The sequence below is a fragment of the Ornithorhynchus anatinus genome, chromosome 11, assembly GCF_004115215.2.
Source record: "Ornithorhynchus anatinus isolate Pmale09 chromosome 11, mOrnAna1.pri.v4, whole genome shotgun sequence".
Lineage (NCBI taxonomy): Eukaryota > Metazoa > Chordata > Mammalia > Monotremata > Ornithorhynchidae > Ornithorhynchus > Ornithorhynchus anatinus.
The window spans coordinates 25,543,503-25,550,888 of NC_041738.1; the positions used below are offsets into that span (position 1 = coordinate 25,543,503).

The following is a 7,386-nucleotide window of genomic DNA, read 5'->3' on the forward strand; positions in this document are numbered from 1 at the left end:
CTTTGGCTTAGGCCTCACAGAAGGAGAAAAAGACTGACTTTCCATTGGAAATTCACCTGAAGAAGCTGTCCATTCTTCAGGATAAAGGTTTTCCCTTTTTCGCTCCTTTTCTCCATCTCCCTTCAGTCCCACAGCGCTATGAACATCTTGTCTTGTCCTATGCTGCCGAGTCAACTCCGACCCATGGTGATGCCGTGAACACATCTTTCCCGGAATGCCCCGACGTCATCTGCGGTCTTTCTGGTATTGTATCCGTAGAATTTGCTCTGCAAAATTATGGAAGTGGTTTACCACTGTCTCCTTCCGCTCAGTAATTGACTCCCTCCCATGCTGCTGCTGTCCAGCACAGGTGATTTTGACCTTTAGCAGATTGCCTTCCATTCTCTAACCACTGCCCAAGCTAGGAATGGAATGGACAGGCCCCCGCTTGACTCTCCCTCGTGTAGTCGAGACTGGTAGAATACTGGAAACTCTCCAGGTGAGACCCTGAGAGGGGCTTATGTACATATCGGTAATTTATTTATCTTAATGTTTGTCTCCCCCTCATTCATTTATTCATTCATTCAATCATATTTATTGAGCTCTTACTGTGTGCAATTCTAAGCACCTGGGAAAGTCCAATTCTAGACTATAAGCTTGCTGTGGGCAGGAAACATGTCTATCAACTCTGTTATATTATACTGTCCCAAGCGCTTAGCACAGTGCTCTGTATGTAGTAAGTGCTCATTAAATATGATTCATGGTCATTGATTGATACCCTCTACAAGCTGGTGTCATTTTTTACCCAAATCTCACGACTTGGTTCCATTAGGCTCTGATTCCTTTTTAAAGGCTTTAATTAGACAATGCCAGGCCCCTGCAATTCCACTTTAGGATGTTAGTTAATTTTCCAGTTATTATTTTCATTCCATCTTAACCTAAATCTCTAATTGCCTCTGGGAAGACAGCAGCCATTGAAGAGCCCACCTGCAGAAACTCTTCTAGTGTTTTTCAGATCCCAAGATTAAAGAAGATATTTCACTAAAGTGGAAATAATTGTGGTTGGAGGTTTTGGGTTTTTTTTTTTTTCCATTCCAAAGAAAGAGGAGAAAAATCTAATGGGAATATTACAACTCTCTGTTAGCAGGAACTCCAGTGTTTGCAGTACTTTAGATGAAGGAGATTTAATTGTACGTCTTCTTGTAACTTAGATATGCTTTCTCCAGGGAAACAGCAGGCATTTTGGAGGAGTTGGGGAGAGGAAGAGAAAGCCTTGTGGTGGCAGATGAGAGCTTTTTGTAATATTATAACACACATCTTTTCCCATAGTGAGACACAGATGGCATTTTTAAGTGTTTACTATGCGCCAGGCACTGTACTAAGTGCTGGGGTAGTCAGGTTGGATTACTAATCAGGTTGGACACAGTTCGTGTCCCACATGGGGCTCACAGTCTTAATCCCCTGGAGGCAGCTGAGGCACAGAGAAGCGACTCGCTCAAGAACCCACAGATGACAAGTGGCGGTTGAATAAACCGAGCAAAGTTAGGTGTAGTTCAGATTGGAAGCAGAGGGATGGACTAGATGACCTCTCACCTTTCAGCGTCTGTGGATGTATAAACTAGTTCTGACCTCAAGAGTCTCAGCTGAACTAGCTTTCCTTCTCCCTTCTGCGTTGTCCTGACTTGCTCCCTTCACTCATCCCCTCTCCCAGCCCCACAGCACTTGTGTACGTATCTGTGATGGATTTATTTATGTAATGTCTGTCTCCATCTCTGAACTGTAAGTTGTGGGTAGGGACTGTGCCTGTTTATTGCTATATTGTACTCTCCCAAGTGCTTAGTACAGTGGACTGCATACGGTAAGCACTCAGGTGATATGATTGACTGGCTGATCAAGGCAACCACCTTGTTGCTTGACTTGTGAGGTGGACACTGCTGCTTTTAGAGAAGCAGCGTGGCTCAGTGGAAAGAGCACGGGCTTGGGAGTCAGAGGTCATGAGTTCAAATCCCAGCTCTGCCACTTGTCAGCTGTGTGACTGTGGGCAAGTCACTTCACTTCTCCGGGCCTCAGTTACCTCATCTGTAAAATGGGGATTAACCGTGAGCCTCACGTGAGACAACCTGATTACCCTGTATCTACCCCAGCACTTAGAACAGTGCTCTGCACATAGTAAGTGCTTAAATACCAACATTATTATTATGCATTTCTGGGACTTAAAGTCTAAGAGGTAATGATCCACTAGTAATGATCCATTTCCTCAAGTCCTAGGAAAACAATAACCCCTTCACGCTTTGCATCAGGGTCTTCACCTCCTCTGTGACAGTCCTGTCCTGTCAGAATAACATCCTAGAGGGTCTTGAGGCCATCTTATTTAGCCCCTTGTCTTCAGGGAAGTGAATAGCCGAGATGTCCAAGACCCTTAGCTGGCTGCTTCTGATTCAGTGCTCCTGCCTTTCTCCTTCACACATCCCCTTCTGATGGGCTACCTCCTCCAGGAGGCATTTTCTGACTCATCACCTACCTTTCCAGTCATGCCATCTCTGAGCTACCTTGGCACTCCTAAACATTTACCCGGTTTCACTGTTCAACATCACTCTATTATATCTTTTTAATGGTATTTGTTTAGCATTTACTTTGTATCGAACACTGCTCTACCCGCTGGGGTAGATAGAAATGAATTAGGTTGGACACAGTTCCTTTCCTGCATGGAACTCACAGTCTGAGTAGGAGGGAGAACAGAACTAAGGCATAGAAAAGTGGAGTGACTTACCCAAGGTCACACACCAAGCAATTGGCAGAGTTGGGGTTAGAACACAGGCCGTCTGTCTCCAAGGTCTGTGCTCTTTCCACTAGGCTAGGCTGCATCTCGAGAATTTCTGAATCTTTTCCTTCCCCGTAATACTCTGAGGACCTTGAGGGCAAGCATGAAGTTTCCTAATGCTTTTGTGTACCTTCCAATCAACTGTGGATATTTACTGAGCAGCTCCCGTATATAGAGCACTCTACTTACTGCTTGGGGTTAGAAAACATGATCGGCGCCCTCGTGGAGCTTACACTGGAGCCTCCAGATGTCCAGTTCAGTGCTCTGCATGCTGTAGCACTAGATAAATGTTATCGATGAATCTCTTCTCTGTGGCAACACATTTCAATTCCATTAAGCTTTCCTCAGAGACCCTATTGGGAATGGTGGGAATCAGATTTTGTGCTCACATGATGGTGGGAGTTATCAGTCTTCCCTCATCTATGTTATTTTAAATATGTTTATCTGTGGAGAGAAGGGGGCTAGAGGATGTTTAGTCATTGCCACGCATAATAACACAATGATGATGATGATGATATTATTATGGTATTTGTAAAGTTCTTACCATGTGTCATGCACTGTTCTAAGCGCTGGGGTAGATACAAGCTATTCAGGTCTGATACAGTCCCTGCCTCACATGAGGCTCACAGCCTAAGGGGAAGGAAGAATAGGTATTGAATCCCCATTTTCCAGGTGAGGAAACTGAGGCCCAGAGAAGTGAAGTGAAATGCCCAACGTCACACAGAAGGCAAGAGGCAGAGCTGAGATTAGAACCCAGGTCCCCTGTGTCCGGGCCTGCGCTCTTCCCGCTAGGTCTCGCTGTTTTCCAAGATGTTGTTAGACACAGTTTGATCTCTTCTGGGCATGTCCAAGGGTGAGGAACAGTCTGCTACACACTGCATGGGGAGCTGGGAGCAGTTGGGGGAGGGAGGGTCCTCCCTCAGAAAGAAGCTTCCCCCTCCTCACCTCATCTGCAGCATGACATTAATTACCAGAGATACAGCTGAATACGCCGCGTGCGCGGGGGACCGTGAAAGCATGAATACATAATGTCTCCGATGATGAACTGTCAGAATCACAAACATGTTGGCTTCTGTAGGAACAGATGGATTCCCTGCCAGTTGTGATCATTTCTGCAGCAAAGGGGTCAAATGTTTTTTCTGCTCTTTCCTTATCAGCGACAGTCTCCCCACTTCCCTGGAGGAGTACACGGAAAACAAACTGCCAGCCACGGTCTCTTTTCTCTTGTTCGCGCCTTCTGGGGGATGGGAGTTAGATGACAATTCATTATTTCAGGGGGCTGGGGGAAGGTAAATCTGACGAAGAATTTGCTTTTTGTTTTCTGGGGGTTTTTTTGCAGGGAAAGAAAAAGGATGGCAGGAACCTCCTGCTGACACAGAACTGATTTTTCTGAAGGGCCTGGGGGAGGGCTTGGAAATCAAAGTCTTCCCCTTCCTCTGATGACATGATAGAGCAAATTGCTTGGCCTCCAGAGCACCTTAAAACTGGGACATATCAATCAATCAATCAATCAAACAGTTTTTATTGAGCATTTACTGTGTCCAGACTACTGTACTAAGGTCTTAGGAGAGTACAACACAGCAGAGTTGGTAGACAAGATCCATACCATCGAGGAGTTTATAATCTAATGGGGCCGACAGGTGAGGGATGATATCTATGCATTTGAGCCAATGAATAACATCTACCGAGCACCTTCTCTGTGCAGAGCACTGGATAATGTATATGGAGAGTATAATATAGGCAGAAAACAAGACCCTTACCCTCAAGGGGTTTACAGTCCACTGAGATATCTGTTATTCTGGCTTTTGAACTTTTCTACAAATGTGTGGGCTGAGGAAATTCAAAGAATGATTCCAGTAGGTGAGGAGATGAATCCTTTGAATTCCGGGTGAATCTTGAGTGGAGCAATTGTTGGCTTTTTTTCATGGTGTTTGTTAAGCGCTTACTGTGTACCAGGCACTCTAATAGTAATGATGGTATTTGTTAAGCGCTTACCATGTGCAAGACACTGTTCTAAGCATTGGGGGGAATACAAGGTGATGAGTTTGTCCCACATGGTGCTCACAGTCTTAATTCCTATTTTCCAGATGAGGTAACTGAGGCAGAGATAAGTGAAGAGATTTTCCCAAGGTCACACAGCAGACAAGTGACATAATGGGGGGATTAGAACCCAGGTCCTTCTGATTCCCAGGCTCGAGTTCTATACGGTAGGCTGTGCTGCTTCTCATTATTTTCATTATTTTGTTCTGTGCTTTTATCACTTTTTTTTTTGGTTCATGATATTTGTTAAGCACTTCTTATGTGCCAGGCACTATATTGAGCACTGGACTAGATACAAGCTAATCAGCCTGGTCACAGTCCATGTCCCAGTCTTAATCACTATTTTACAGATGGGATAACTGAGGCCCAGAGAAGTGACTTGCCCAAGGTAACACAGCGGACAAGTGGCGGAGCTAAAATCAGAACCCACGTTCTTCTAACTCCTAAGCCTGTGCTCTGTCCGATAGGTAACTTCTCAGGATAGTAGGTGAAGAGTTTTGTTTCCAGATTGGGAAACTGAGGGAATGAGTCAAAAAAGCAGGACTCCGGGAAGAGTTCTGAAGCCCTCTCATCTCTGTTGCTGGAAGGGTGAGGCAGGAAGTAAGGTGTTTTTTGACAGGTTCATCACTGAACCTGACTAAACTTGAGTAAAAATCACTTGACTGCAGATTTTTTTTTACTTGAACCAGAATTAGGTGCCTAAAAGGAGAAAGAAATAAATTGATACATCTTTAGTCTGGAAAGGGACCCTCAAGAGCCATTTTAAGACGTTCAGCCTCCGTCCTCTGTGCATGACTGCACTTAAATCATTCATTCAATAGTATTTATTGAGCGCTTACTATGTGCAGAGCACTGTACTTAGCGCTTGAAATGGACAAATCAGTAACAGATCGAGACAGTCCCTGCCCTTTGACGGGCTTACAGTCTAATCGGGGGAGACAGACAGACAAAAACAATAGCAGTAAATAGAATCAAGGGGAAGAACATCTCATTAAAACAATAGCAAATAAATAGAATCAAGCTGATGTACATCTCATTAACAAAATAATAGAATCAAGGTGATGTAAAACTATGGAACGCTTCACGAATTTGCATGTCAAATCATTCTGGACAGTTAGGTGTCTGCCAATCCTCCTGTTCAATCAAATAATAAATAGCATTATTGAACACTGTATAGTATGCAGAACACTGTACAAAGTGCTGGGAAGAAGTCAGAGTTAGTAGATAGGATCCCTGTCCACAAGTAGCTTATGTCCAGAGCGGGAGATCATTGAGAACTCCAGGGTAGAAGATTCCTCATCTAGGCCAGGAATGGGCTTCTGTGCTCACCAGTCCTTTCCTCTGAGGTTTTTTCTTAATCCCAAATTTAGGTCCCATTTTCCCACCCATTCCACTTGGCCCAACTCTGCCAAGGTGGAAGACAGCTGGCCACTATCCTTGATGCAATAATTCTTCCTAGAGGTGGATATATCCCTTCTTTTTCTTTTTTTTTTAAAATGATATTTGTTAGGGGCTTTCTATTTACCAGGCAGTCTTCTGAGCGTTGGGGTTAGATACAAGATAGTCAGGATGGACAGTCCTTGTCCGCACGTGGCTCGCAGTCTTAATCCCCATTTTGCGGAAGAGGTAACTGAGGCACAGAGAAGTGAAGTGACTTGCTTGAGGTCTCCCAGCATAAGATGTCTTTATGAATGTTACAGCCACTTTGTTACTGCTGTCCCCTGCAGGAATACTATTAATTAGTCACTAAGTACATTTTTGTATCATACCATAGAGAAGTCCTCCCCACTCCATGATCCCAAATTGTGCCAATATAACTTTTTCCCCAACATTTCAATCAAGTAAAAGTGGCAAAGCTGGGATTAGAGCCCAGATCTTATGACACCCAGGCCCATGCTCCTTCCACTAGGCCATGTTGCTTCCCACTTCTCACTCGCCAAGGGCTTCCTTTCTGGGCCTTGGTCTTCTCCAAGGGGGCTTGCAAGACCTCCCTGCCTCTGTAGTCTACTCATGCCATGAAGGCAGCTCTCTGCAAAGATGAGATTGAAACCATTAGACTCAGCTCTGTTATGACTCAAGACAGATTTAATTCCAGGTCTCCAGAGGTGAAAGCAAAGTGCCCCAATTAGCTGTGCCATCTCACCCACGAAGAAGGATGTTGGTTGAAGGGTATGTTAGCGGCTTAATTTTTAGATGTGATTTAAAATAAACATCTTTTTGAATTTTGAAGGTTTAATGAGTCAGAGGATCATGCTAAATTATACGTCAGGGTGAAACACAACTTCTAGATATTTCCCCACTCTCTACATCTCGTTGGCACCTCATTAACTCTTAGTTTGAAAGATATGAATGTCATTTATTGACTACAGCCATTTTGCTGCAACAAATGATTACACTGAATCCCTTTTCAGTTTCTAGCGTGGGGTGTGAGCATGTATTTACATCCTTATGTGGGGGTGCATGACTATAAGTGTTTCTAAGTTTCTCTAACCTTAATAAAAAAATAACAAAGGCAAAATTCTTCTTAGGTATATTTCTGTTTTGGG

At 44.1% G+C, this 7,386-nt stretch overlaps 1 non-coding gene across 1 annotated transcript; it reads right to left on the reverse strand.

The window, feature by feature from the left end:
- Positions 1-358: 358 nt before the first annotated feature.
- Positions 359-496, reverse strand: LOC114815343. The gene has a single exon (XR_003763106.1). It is a non-coding gene; the product is annotated as a small nucleolar RNA SNORA7 (small nucleolar RNA).
- Positions 497-7,386: the final 6,890 nt, after the last annotated feature.